Below are 13,914 nucleotides of genomic sequence, written 5' to 3' on the forward strand. Positions count from 1 at the left end.
GGAGGCCCGGTTGCCTCGAATCAACCTCTCTCTCCCCGTCTTTTTCTATTTTCCATTTGTTTATTTGTGTTACGGCCGATTAGGCACGTAACAATGCCCACATAGCAAAATCTAATTAAAAAAATTCCTCGAATGGCCTTTGTATTTTGGTATATTTATCAAGTGATGTGTGTTGAACTCTCTCTCTCTCTCTCTCTCTCTCTCTCTCTAACTAATAAACTAATTGTTGATAATTATATTTTCTCAACAAAAAAATTAAGCTTTGATTGTCGTAATTTATGTGATTCTCTATGGAAGATAATTTTCATTTCGAGAAGAGTTGGCTTCCATGGAGTATTTTAGATGATTTGAATATTTATTAGAGGTCCCCCAGGCCATTTCATCATTAGCAGTCATCGTAATTGAAATAAGGAGGTCTAAACACCAAAATATGATTAATTGTTATAACGCTTCATTTGATAAATGGACCTCTATGTTGATAGGAAAGTAACAAGTATGCACTAACCCTGATGCTGATTTAACCATTTTCATCAAACTGAGGGCTCGGATTCTCTAACAATGGGTTTAATCATATTTCTTGACAAATTGACGAAACCCAAATATTTTGATAACAGATCAATTTTAACCATTTCTTAACAAACTGAGGGGATTCAAATGCTTTGATGATCGTATTTCTCAACAAATTGAGTTAATTGGGATGTTTCAATAATAGATCTGTAAAATTTCCTTGAATAAAAAAAACTCCACAAAACCGTTGTGCTTTGGGAGATGCTATACATATTGAGATTACAATCTTGTAGCATCTTTTAACCTTACACGATTACAATCTTCTTCTTTTTTTTTATGCCATGGGGTATCCCCACCCCACATTTGTAGGGCGGGACTATTCCCTAGGGATGCGCGCAGGCACCCGGAGACCATACGCATCAGGTAAACAAGGGGGGATTCGAACACTCACTGGGGAGCAAACCCTTGACTTTACGCCAAAGAACCACACCCTTCCAGGTTAAATCTTGCTATACGCAAGCTTCCCACCTATTTAGAAAGAATCCTAATAAGAAGGCTACAATTAAACATAGAAATTATACAGCAATACCCTGCCATTTAGGTATCCAAATTACACTACAACAAAGTTGTCCTTCACCGGCGTTTGTGACCACAGCTTATTGCATCGAAAAATGCCGTAGTTTTTTACTTTTGACACCGGACGTTTTAGAGAAACGTCGGTCAATCCCCCGTCCCTAATGGGTTACATCGACATTCACTAGAAACCGTAGGTGAAATAACTTATAGCGACGTTTTCAAACATCCCAAAAAGTAATTTTAAAATGCCGGAATAAAGATATTCACCGACGTTTAAATTAAATGATGGTGTATATTAATATTCGCCGACAGTTCCGAGAGCATCGGTGAAAATTTAGGAAAAGTGAAATGTCCTTGTATGTTCTCTAGGAGAGGGCATTTTTAGAAATGCTTAGTTGCGATATCACCAATTTCAGATCAAGGAAGCCCAAATATCGTCTGCTTGAAGAATGGTTGATGGTTCAGTATGGTGCAACCTTATTTGTAACACAATAAGGCGCACCCATCACGGCATAGTGGTTATCACATTTGAATTATCTGGATCCATCCGATGGGTCTTGCTTTAGATCCCCTATGACCCAAAATTCACAGTCAATCCTTCCTCTTAACAGTAATTAATAACATGTAATGCAAAGTTTAAATTTAAAAAATATATATATTTCAGATCTCATGGTTGGATTACGTTTAGATCTCACCATTGGATTAGATGTCGCTTGCTGAGGCAGTTTGTTGGATTTGGATTAGGAAACTAATGTAGATGTGATAATTGGGTTAGATTAGGATGTTTCTATCTTTATCTCATTCCACAATTAATCCTTATCATTCTATGTTATATTTGAGCGTTCTATATAAACACTTACAAGGCCTTGATTATAATCAACCAGGCGATATTTTTTTAGAACCAAAGTAAAGCCTCTCGAATAGATGGCTAAGATCATTAAATGGTAATTCCCATTATGCTGTACGGGGCGTGCCTTACTGTACCACCGAAGTGTTCTTCATCTCTCTATCATAAAGTAACATACCATACTGTGAATGGATCTGCTAGGCAATTTCACGGAAAATAACATACCATACTTGGGAGGAGTTTTTGTCTTATTCATTTAATTCTCATGAGGTCCCTATCGTGAAAAATGTACGAAATTTTATTGTCAATAATACAGACGTTGGTATCTGGATTTACGACTACCGAATGCCATTTTCAGCCAATATTTCCCTGATAACAACTTTCAAATGCCCTTCTGAGGCAGTATTAAGTTCCCTGTAACTCAGATAATTTGGTTGTCTATCAGCATGATGTGTGGGCCATGGTAAATCCAGCATTACCATAAAAAGTCAAACTAAAGAGGTTGGAAATTTATTGAGAAAATACAGACAAAAGGTGGTAGAATTACTGGTAAAATGTAAAAATATCATTTACATTGCCTAATCTTGCCTAATCTGAAAATCATCACCCCTTTACAAGCAACCAAAGATCCTTTCCATAATAAGTTCCAAAGAATGGAAGTTCATCAACTTGTAACTTCTCTACCCTTCTTTGCCCTCTTCTTGCTTTCCTGTTGCAGTTTGATCCTTGTCTACAAACTAGTTTCTCGATCGTGTTTTTGCCCTTTGAGAACCCATTTCATATGGGCATCAAATTGGCTCTTTATATGGAGGAATGCAGAATTCTTTGATCATGTGTTCCAAATTGATGGTGAACTTAGGGTTTGTCATTACCAGTGCCTGTCAGAATCAAGCGAGAAAGTAGAATGTGCTGTCTGCTTAGAAAGTATTGAAGAAGGAGAAGAGATCAGAGAGCTTAAATGTAAGCATCTCTTTCATAAGGTCTGCTTGGATAGATGGCTAGATTATAAAAAATCCACTTGTCCCCTTTGTCGAGAGTCTCTAGTACAAGGGTCTATGGAGGAAGAAATGGAGTTTGATTTAGATCTGTCCATCCCGATTTTATATCTCTTTGCTCCCTTATATGGGCTCTAAGGTAATAATTAACTGCTTGTTCTTGTTCTTGTCCGCATCTTTTGTAATTGAAAGTTCATTTCCATAAGTACTTACACCACCCCTTTAAAATATGGCACATTTGTTGAAATTTTGTATGAAACTGATTTTGATAGATGCAGCCTTTTCTTTGTTTCAAACTTTCTTCACTAGCTGTTGCAACAAGTTGAAACAAGTTTCAAAGCAAAGAGATGGGTTGTATCTAAGCTATCAAAATTCAAACCAAAGGGGCATAAATATGAGCTCTTTTCTGTACTGAAATTCTTCTATATTAAAAGAGCTATACTTGAACTTTGCAGGGAGACATCGATGATGGATTGACAAGAATCGAGTCCCTTTACCGAGTTCTAATACCACTTGTAGGAGTAGGATTTCACAGCAGTTCAACATATATGAACTTGTTGCTTTGTATATATTATTTTCATTTTCCCTTAGCAATACTTGTTTAACTCCTATCTCTGAGCAACCGACAATGTTTGTGAGAGAGAGAGAGTTAACTTGTGTTCTAGTATCATGCAAAATATTGTTATTATTATGTCAAAATACGTCTCTATGCAAATAGGAAACAACATTCTGACTAAGCTCGAGAATGAGTCAATTCGAGTGAAGTTGACCAAGTCAATTGCCTCATGATGGTTCACCAGATAAATGGTTCTGATTACACACGTCTCCATGTGGGGACCCACTGTTGACCGTCAGGATTTGATCTCAATGGTGATAATCCATGTGGTCGATTCTTTCTATTAAAATCATGTTGGTTGTACAATTTCTTGTGTTTACAAGGTGTTTTGGTTGGTTTTAGGCTGCCACATAGTCTGCTAGTGGTTTTGGTTGCATGTTTTGAGTCAAATTGCTAGGAGACTACTTGACTTATCTTTCCCTTTGTGAAACAATCAATTAGTCCAAAAGCTTATGCTGCTGGAGTTGGCATGACCCCTCTTCTGGGTTGGCGGCCATTACTGAAACAACCAATTACTCCAAAGGCTTAAGCCGTTTGAGTTGGCGTTATTCAATTTTTTCTACCTAACACCCTTGTCTTCCAATGTGGCATGACTCTTGCCCCCCTCCAAACTACTTAAAAATAGAAGGTTTTTTCTAGTTGTGTCTTCGGATTTAGTACTCTTTTCTTTTCTCTCTCTTCTGTCTTTATATTGGTAAGGTGTCTAATGACACCCCTTCTAGCCTCTTTAATTTGATAATGACACTTCCCAAGGAAACTACTTAGTTGACAACCAAACACTACTTAGTTACCACTATTCTATGCGGAGACTACTTTGCTGCTGTTATTGATGCTGACTCCTTCAGTAGTTCTAATTCTCAACTAATCTACAAGACAATTACAGGCAACCAAACAATGTTTTCTCTAAATTTCGGACCGAAATTACCGACATTTCGAAAATTTTGGGAAATTTCGGTTTCGGTCCCACCGAACGAAATTTAAAACCATGACTAAGGCTTAATTATTCCTGCAAGTTGCAGTATGCCAACAATGATAATTAATAGCATTTACCGTTGGGTGTACAAACCACTACTCAACAAGGAGACTACTTCACTGTTATTGCTCCTAATGACTACATCAATTCTAATTTACCACTACTCTACAAGGCAACTACGTGCAGCTAAAATTAGTTGCACAATTCTGAGGTTTAAAAGCTTTTTAGGTTGGTTTTGGGTGCCATGTCATCTACATGTTTTAACTCAAACTACTAGGGGACTACTTGCCTTGTCTCTTCTTACGGTCCATGTTGCATGACTTTTGTCCCTCACTAAACTACATGGGGAAAGAAGGTTTTTAACTCAGTCTTGGAATTTAGCAATCTCCTCTCTTTCTGTCTCTTTTCTCTCTATATCGGTAATGACATCGCTACTGCCTCCTTATTTTGTAATGACACTCTTCATCAACAAATCGATTCAGTTGTCTACCAATCACTACTTAGTTACCACTATTCTATGCGGAGACTACTTTGCTGCTGTTACTGATGCTGATTCCTTCAGTAGTTCTAATTCTCAACTAATCTACAAGACAATTACAGGCAACCAAACAATGTTTTCTCTAAATTTTGATTAAAAACACATGCATCAAGATGTTGATGGATGTATGAACTTGATTCTGATTGAAATAAGGTTGAATCACCGAATTTCAAGTGGTTATTTAGTCTATTTTTGCCATGTTTGGATAGGATAGGGATGAGACCTAATCCATGCTTATCAAAGATCCTGGCTATATGATAGCTATGGAACCTAAGTCAATGCTGTTTGACCTCAACCTTGGTGACTACAGCCAGGGTTTTAAATTTCGGTTTCGGTAGCCATTTCGGACCCCACCGAAATCCGAAATTTGGTATTTTGTCTCAAAATTTGGGACCGAATTTCCAAAATAAATTTCGGATGAAATTTTGTAACAAATTTTTTTTTTTTTTAAATGCCATTTTCTCTAAATTTCGGACCGAAATTTGGAATTTCGGGAAATTTCGGTTTCGGTCCCCACCGAACGGAATTTAAAACCATGCCTAAGGCTTAATTATTCCTGCAAGTTGCAGTATGCCAACAATGATAATTAATAGCATTTACCGTTGGGTGTACAAATATATGGCACGCCTCTTATGTAGGCTCTATGTGAAAGTGAAAAAACACAGAAGAGAAGGACAACGAAGTCACTTTCACCTTTAATGCAATTTTTGGGCTCCAAAGGAGGACGTGTATGTGAAATCATGATCGTTGATCTTTTAGAACATGAGGGTTACCAATGCAAGCCTAATCTCTCCTACTCATTATTGAGTAGCTCTTTTATTACAACTTATAGGAGGAATGCTATACTCCCGGGTGCCCTTGCAAAATTAGGACGAGAGGACGAGAGGGGCGCCCTTGCAAAAACTCAAATGTTCTTTGACTTCTAAATGTTATAAATGCACTTTGCTGACTTTCTACCCCTTTCATCCTATTTTTGCAAGGGCGCCCTTCAGTTTAGCATACCTTAACTTAAATCTGCTTATAAAATAAAGGGAAAATCCAATACGGGACCAAAGCAGAATTGATCGACGATTTGGTCAATTCCACTGCTTTTTACCCATTTGGTGGACCCAAGTCTCTTAACCTTATTACACTGGTGGACCCAAGTCTTCATCAGGTGGACCCAAGTCTCTCCTCAGTTGCTTTCTAATCTGATGCTAGAAAGCTCATTAAAAGTGCTATATTTGATGAATGACAACACAAGATTTTAATGATGCTAAATGTTGGAAAGTAATTCAAACGGTCGAATTACCTTGTGGGTCCCACCCAAGGCCACCCAGTGTGAATTAAGAAAGTTTCCACATTAAAGTAGAGTCGGTGATGTGGTCTTATTTTTAGTACTTTTGTATAATATTTAAGATGGCTATAAATAGGATGTACACGAGTCTTTCTTTTTGTTAGTTCTTATCTTTCTATATTTGAAAGTGAATTAAGAAAGTTTCCATATTAAAGTAGAGTCTATGATTGGGTCTTATTTTTTAGAGTCAAAGTTTTTGTAAAGATCTTATTAATTAGGAAAGTGAGAAACGTGTGAGGTTTTTTTTGGTTGGTGAATTGTATGGACTAACAACTATATAAGTAATGGTTTGGGTCTTTTATTAAATACATGGAATAAAAAGTGACTTTCTTCTTTTTTCCAGTGGTAAATCCTCTACTATTCTTCTTTTGTTTTTTATTTCTTGTTAATTATATTCTACAGAGTGGTATCAAAGCAGAAGTTCTTGGGATTTTCATAGAGCAGAAAAGCCTAGGTGAATTCAGAAAACACCGGCAAGGGTTCGGTAAGTTCGCAACATGGCAGGTAATACCAATTCTACAAATTTTCAGCAAAGTGTCCCTTTATTTAAAGGTGAAAATTTTCAATTTTGGTCTATTAAAATGAAGACGTTATTTATGTCTAATGAATTATGAGAATTGGTAGAGAACGGGTATGACAATTTTGCAGAAGTGGAAAGATTGACCGCAAAACAGAAGAACGAATTAAAGGAGGGCAAAAAGAAAGATGCAATTGCTCTTTTCCTCTTCCAACAAGCCATGGATGAACCAATATTTTCAAGGATCATAGCTGCAACTACATCAAAAGAAGCATGTGATTTGCTTCAACAGGAATATCAAGGTACTTTGAAGGTAATCTCTGTTAAGTTACAAACCCTTCGTCGTGAATTTGAGAATTTGAGTATGAAAAATTCTGAATCTATTCAAGATATTTTCTCAAGAGTTAGTTCTACTGTAAATCAAATAAGAACTTATGGAGAAAAATTAGATGATCAAAAAATTGTTGAAAAAGTGTTAAGGAGTCTTCTAAATAAATTTGATCATGTAGTTGCTACCATAGAAGAATCTAAAGATTTATCAAAATATTCTATGAATGAATTAATGAGTTCTTTGCAAGCACATGAGCAGAGATTGAATAGGACTGCAGAAAATCAACTGGAACAAGCGTTTCAATCGAAAGTGGATTTAAAGAAAAAATCAGAGAATACAAATAAAGGTTTCCGAGGAGGAAGATGTCGTGGACGTGGTGGATTCCGCGGCAGAGGAAGAGGTAGAGGCAAATTCGGTGGTTATCAAAGAAATCAAAGTGTAGATAACCATGAATCTACTTCTTTATTTTGTTCAATTTGTACAAAATCAAATCATACTGATAAGGATTGTTGGTATAAGGATAGTGGAAATCAAAATAGAAATTTACCACAATAATTTTATTGCAAAAAATATGGTCATATTGAAAAAAATTGTCATCAAAAGGCTAGGGAACAGGCAAACTATCATGAAGAGAAAAGTGATGAAAAAGAAGATAATATGTTTGTATCATGTCTTACTGATAATGTTGATTTGAATGATGAAATATGGTATTTAGATAGAGGTTGTAGTAACCACATGACTGGGAACAAGGGTTATTTTCTAGAAATAGATGAATTTGTTTAACCACGAGTAAGGATGGGTGATAACAATCATGTTAATGCCCATGTAATTGGTCACATCGTAGTTTCTACAATGGTTGGCAAGAAACAAATTCAAGATGTTATGTATGTTCCTGGGTTGGCTCAAAACTTGCTAAGTTTGGGTCAATTAATTAAAAAGGGTTACCGTGCTATCTTTAATGAAGGAGAATGTAAATTTTATGATAAGAAAAGTATGAAACTAGTTTTTTCTATTAAGATGACAGAAAACAAGATGTTTCTACTAGTGTTTTCAAAACTAGTATTCAATGCTTTTACTGCATCTAATGATGACTCTATGTTATGGCATAGAAAATATGGACATTTGAATTTTGGTGGATTATCTTTATTGCAAAAATTGAATATGACTGTTGGTATTCCTTCTTTGAAATATGATGAAAAAGTCTGTGAAGCTTGTGTTTTGGGAAAACACCACCATGAGCAATTCCAAGTGGTAAGTCATGGCAGGCATATAAGCCGTTGATGCTTATACATGCCGATATTTGTGGCCCTATGCAAACTTTTTCCTTGAGTGGGAATAAATACTTTATCTTATTTGTTGATGATTACACAAGAATGACATGGGTTTATTTTCTGAAACAAAAGGATGAGGCTTTCTCGATCTTTAAACAGTTCAGGACTGTTGTTGAAAAACAAAGTGATCATTCTATTATTACTCTTCGTACTGACCGTGGCGGTGAATTTATTTCCAAAGAATTTCATAATTTTTGCAAAGAAAGTGGAATCAAAAGATAGTTGACAGCAAGTTATACTCCACAGCAGAATGGAGTCGCAGGGCGGAAAAATAGAACCTTTGTTGAGACGGCAAGAAGCATGCTAAAAGACAAAAGGTTGCCTAATGATTATTGGGCTGAAGCGATAGCTACGGCGGTATACCTATGCAATCGCGCTCCTACAAAAGCAGTTCAAGGAAAAACTCCATATGAGGCTTGGAGTGGAAGAAAACTCAATGTGAGTCATTTTAAAAATTTTGGTTCTATAGCCTATGCTTTTGTTCCATCTGAAAAAGATAAAAGTTAGATGATAAAAATAGAAAGTGTATTTTTGTTGGCTATATTGTGGAGACAAAATGATATCGACTTTATGATCCTATTTCCAAAAAATTAATCATTAGTCGTGATGTTATTTTTAATGAAAAAGAAGGTTGGAATTGGAAAAATGATGTGGAAGCCCCCTTATGTGTTTTAAATGAAAACACATCATATGAGACACCTTCTCTTGATATTTGTTTACCAAATCCTGATGAGTCACCAAGTTCATCTGGTGATTCCACTCCCATAAGAATGAGAAGTCTTGCTGATATATGACTCATGAATTTGTTTGTTTTGCAATGGAGCCTTCTAGTTTGTTGATGCAGTGAAAAAGAAAGTATAGTGTGATGCAATGAAGGAAGAGATTGATGCAATTACAAAGAACAACACTTGGACATTGGTGGATTTGCCTCCAAATAAAGAAGCAATTGGACTTAAGTGGATCTACAAATCAAATTCAATGTCGATGGTTCTCTCCAAAGGCATAAAGCTCGGTTAGTTGCAAAGGGTTATGCCCAAAAGCCAGGTATTGATTACTTTGAAACATTTGCACCTGTTACTGGAATTGATACTATTAGAACTGTTTTGGCTTTAGTAGCTCAAAAGAATTGGCAAGTTTTTCAGCTTGATGTGAAATCAGTTTTTCTTAACGGAGAACTTGAGGAAGAAGTGTATGTGGATCAACCTCAAGGTTTTGAAATCAAAGGCATGGAGCATAAAGTGTACAAATTGAAGAAGGCACTCTGTGGGCTTAAACAAGCGCCTAGAGCATAGTATAGTAAAATTGACAGGTATTTTCTTGAAAGCTCATTTCAAAAGAGTGCTAGTGAACCAACCCTTTATGTTAAAATTAATGGGGATGATATCTTTATTGTTTGTTTATATGTGGATGATATGATATACACTGGGAGTTCTCTTGATATGGTTAAGGAATTTAAAGAAAGCATGTTGAAAAAAATTGAAATGTCAGATTTGAGTTTATTGCATTATTTCCTTGAAATTGAAGTAATTCAAGAATCTAATGGGATTTTCATATGTCAGAAAAAGTAAGCTTTGGATTTATTGAAAAAATTTGGAATGGCAAATTGTGCACCTGCTAAAACACCCATGAATACTAATGAGAAACTTACTTTGTATGATGGAGTTGAAAAGGCATATGAGAAGAATTTTAAAAGCATTGTTGGTAGTTTGATTTATCTAACTCATACAAGGCCGGATATTACGTTTGCAGTTAGCATTATTTTCAGGTTTATGCACAATCCAAGCAAGTATCATTTTGGGGTAGCAAAGAGAATTATGAGTTACATCCAAGGCACAATCAATTTTGGTATTGTGTACTCAAAAGTCGCTAACACTAAATTGGTTTATTTTTCTGATAGTGATTGGGCAGGTTTCATTGATGATCGTAAAAGCACAACGGGCTATTGTTTTAGCCTCGGATCAGGTGTCATAGCTTGGGCATCTAAGAAGCAACTTACTATGGCTCTCTCAAGCACGGAAGCCGAGTATATTCCTGCTACAACTACAGCTTGTCAAGCTATTTGGCTACGAAGGATTTTGCGTGGTTTGAAGGAGAAACAAAGTGGGCCTACGTGGATGTTTTGTGATAACAAATCCACAATTGCGTTAACAAAGAATTCAGTTCATCAAGGGAGGACGAGGCACATCGAGATTTGTCATCATTTCATTCGAGAAGTTACAGCCAAAGGAGAAGTTGATTTGAAGCATTGCAACACTGAAGATCAAGTGGCGGATATTTTCACCAAAGCATTATCGGAAGAAAAGGTCAAGAAATTTCATCAGATGATGGGAGTACAATCATTCACATAGTTTGAATTAAGGGGGCGTGTTGGAAAGTAATTCAAACGGTGGAATTACCTTGTGAGTCCCACCCAAGGCCACCCAAGTGTGAATTAAGAAAATTTCCACATTAACGTAGAGTCGGTGATGTGGTCTTATTTTTAGTACTTTTCTATAATATTTAAGATGGCTATGAATAGGATGTACATGCGTCTTTCTTTTTATTAGTTCTTATCTTTCTATATTTGAGAGTCAAAGTTTTTAGAAAGACCTTGTTAATTAGGAAAGTGAGAAACGTGTGAGGTTTGTTTTGGTTGGTGAATTATATGGACCAACAACTATAAGTAATGGTTTGGGTCTTTTATTAAATACATGGAATAAAAAGTGACGTTCTTATTTTTTCCCGCTGCAAATCCTCTACTATTCTTCTTTTGTTTTTTTTATTTCTTATTAATCATATTCTACAGAGTGGTATCAAAGCCAAAGGTCTCGAGTTCAAACCTCCCGGATAGCAAAAAAAAACAAAAATCCACATGCGATGGTCGGCCCAAAGTGGGACCACATGTGCCACGTGTTTGCCATGTGGGCCACACGTGCGGGAGAGTGTTAAAGTATAAAAGATAAATAACGCCTTTCTCCAACAGCTTAAGCTTTTGGAGAAGTTGGTTAGTTAACATGGTATCAGAGCCAAAGGTCTCAAGTTCAAACCTCCCGGATATAAAAAAAAAGTAAAAATCCACATGCGATGGTCGGCCCAAAGTGGGACCACATGTGCCACGTGTTTGCCAAGTGGCACCATAACCAAATCTCGAGCTAGAACCAGACCCTGAACCAGAGCCCGAACTAGAACTAGAGCCAGAGCCCGACCCTGAGCCTGAATTAGCCATAGTAGAGCCCGAGCCTGAACCATACCCAGAACCGGAGCCTCGTCCGCCCCTTGCCCCAGCTCCACCATCATCACCAATGTCTTTTCTTAAGATGCGGCTTTCTGCTACAAGCAACAAACTGTTGGGACATGGGTAGAATTTTCCGATGTGGGACTATTTTGCTTTCACGTGAACCGCCCAACAATCTCAACAAACTGTTGAGACCTGGGAACTACGAGATCTTCGCCGAGGGATTTTTCCGTCCAACCTGTGCCTGACTGATACCACTTGTTGGGACCTGGGTAGAACTCGCCCTCAAAAGCTAGCTGTTAAGGGGAGGGAACCCATTCCTTTAAAAGCCCATCCACATCTTTACACTTTTCCGATGTGGGACTATTTTGTTTTCACATGGAACCCCCAACACAAACAAGCAAGAAACACCACCAACACGAGAGTCTTCCTCAACAACATCACTGAACAACTTTTTTTCTCAAACTCTCTAATAACTATAACAAAAAAAACCAAGCTGCCCATTGAAACTCAACCTTCTCAAATTTGTGCACCTCAAAATCTAAAGGGAAACAACGTAAATAAGTTGATATAGAGACAATTCCAACTGAAATGCCACACGAGCATCAAGCATAAAAAAAGAAGTGTTATTCATACTCAACTACCGCCAGAGATTCAAAGGACCGTGTGTAATGGCCGTGTGAAGTATATATTGCTTTCGTGGGCGAGAAGCATGAAACACTAGTTAGTGGAGCTCCCATATCAGCCATGAGGTTAGACACGTTCTCATTCTTCCTCTTGCGCGCATTCACACCTAGTTTATCTCATCACTCGTGACATTTTGAGGATTGACTCCATAGTAGCAATAACAAATGCTACTTGAGTGGCTTTTGCGTTGATTTATGGTCCATGGCTTTTCTATATATTAAAACATATGCCTTGAAGAATTGGGTTGGTGAGAACTAGGGCTGCAACTCGGGTCGGGCGGGTCGGGTTTTGGAGAACCCAACCCTACCCGAGAAATATCTCGGGTCGGGTCGGGTCGGGTTTTTTTTCGAAAAACCCACGATTCCCAAACCCGGCCCTACCCATGATAAATCTCGGGTCGGTTCGGGTCGGGTCGGGTTTTTTCACGTTGACGCAAATATTTAAGGAAAATTCTTGTTTGGCATGGCAACTCAACTCATAGAAGCAGAAATTACACTCACATTACACTTGAATCAAACAATGATGTAATTACACTCACATCACACTTGAATCAAACAATGCTGTAATCAAACAATGTTGTAATTACAATCAAACAATGCTGAATCAAACACTTGAATCAACTCAACTCATAGAAGCAGAAATTACACTCACATACAGTAACAATGGGTGCGTGGGTTTTCACTTTTAACTTTGGGATAATTACATTTACACCCCCTCTAGTTTCTGACACATCCCCTTCCACCCCTATAGTTTAAAACGTGACAAATACACCCCTGTAGTTTCAATTTGTTTAATGTTTGCCCCCTCAGCTGAAGGTTCGTCCATAGATTGAAGGGTTAGGATGATCCGATGGAGCTAATTTTTTGGGCACACCATATCTATGTCAGGACCCATCAAATGAACGCTTTGGATCATCCAAATAATGTGGGCCCCTACCCGAATCCAAACACTACCAAAAAATCATCCAAATAATGTGGGCTCACATTGTTTGGATGATCCAAAGCGTTCATTTGATGGGTCCTGACATAGTTAGGGTGTGCCAAAAAAATCAGCTCCATCGGATCATCCTAACCCTTCAATCTATGGACGAAGCTTCAGCTGAGGGGGCCTACCTTAAACAAATTGAAACTACAAGGGTGTATTTGTCACGTTTTAAACTATAGGGGTGGAAGTGGATGTGTCAGAAACTAGAGGGGGTGTAAATGTAATTATCCCTTTAACTTTTAACTAACAATATAAAAAAATGTACATACTATAACTTATGTAACTCGGGTCGGGTCGGGTCGGGCCCCTTCAAACCCGGCTCGACCCGAGATTCATGCGGGCTTTTGAATGCTGAACCCAGCTCGACCTGAAACCCATGAAACCTGAACCCGACCCAGGCTATTTTCGGGTCGGGTCGATGCGGGTCGGGTTTTACCCGGCTCGAGTTGCAGCCCTAGTGAG

At 37.6% G+C, this 13,914-nt stretch overlaps 1 pseudogene; it reads left to right on the forward strand.

Moving 5' to 3' along the window:
• Nucleotides 1-10,162: 10,162 nt before the first annotated feature.
• LOC143849528 (secreted RxLR effector protein 161 pseudogene) lies at nt 10,163-10,915 on the forward strand (annotated as a pseudogene).
• The last annotated feature ends 2,999 nt before the right edge of the window (nt 10,916-13,914 follow it).

Source organism: Tasmannia lanceolata, unplaced genomic scaffold (genome assembly GCF_043159265.1).
Source record: "Tasmannia lanceolata isolate RefF3 unplaced genomic scaffold, GAP_Taslan_0.1 ptg000018l, whole genome shotgun sequence".
Lineage (NCBI taxonomy): Eukaryota > Viridiplantae > Streptophyta > Magnoliopsida > Canellales > Winteraceae > Tasmannia > Tasmannia lanceolata.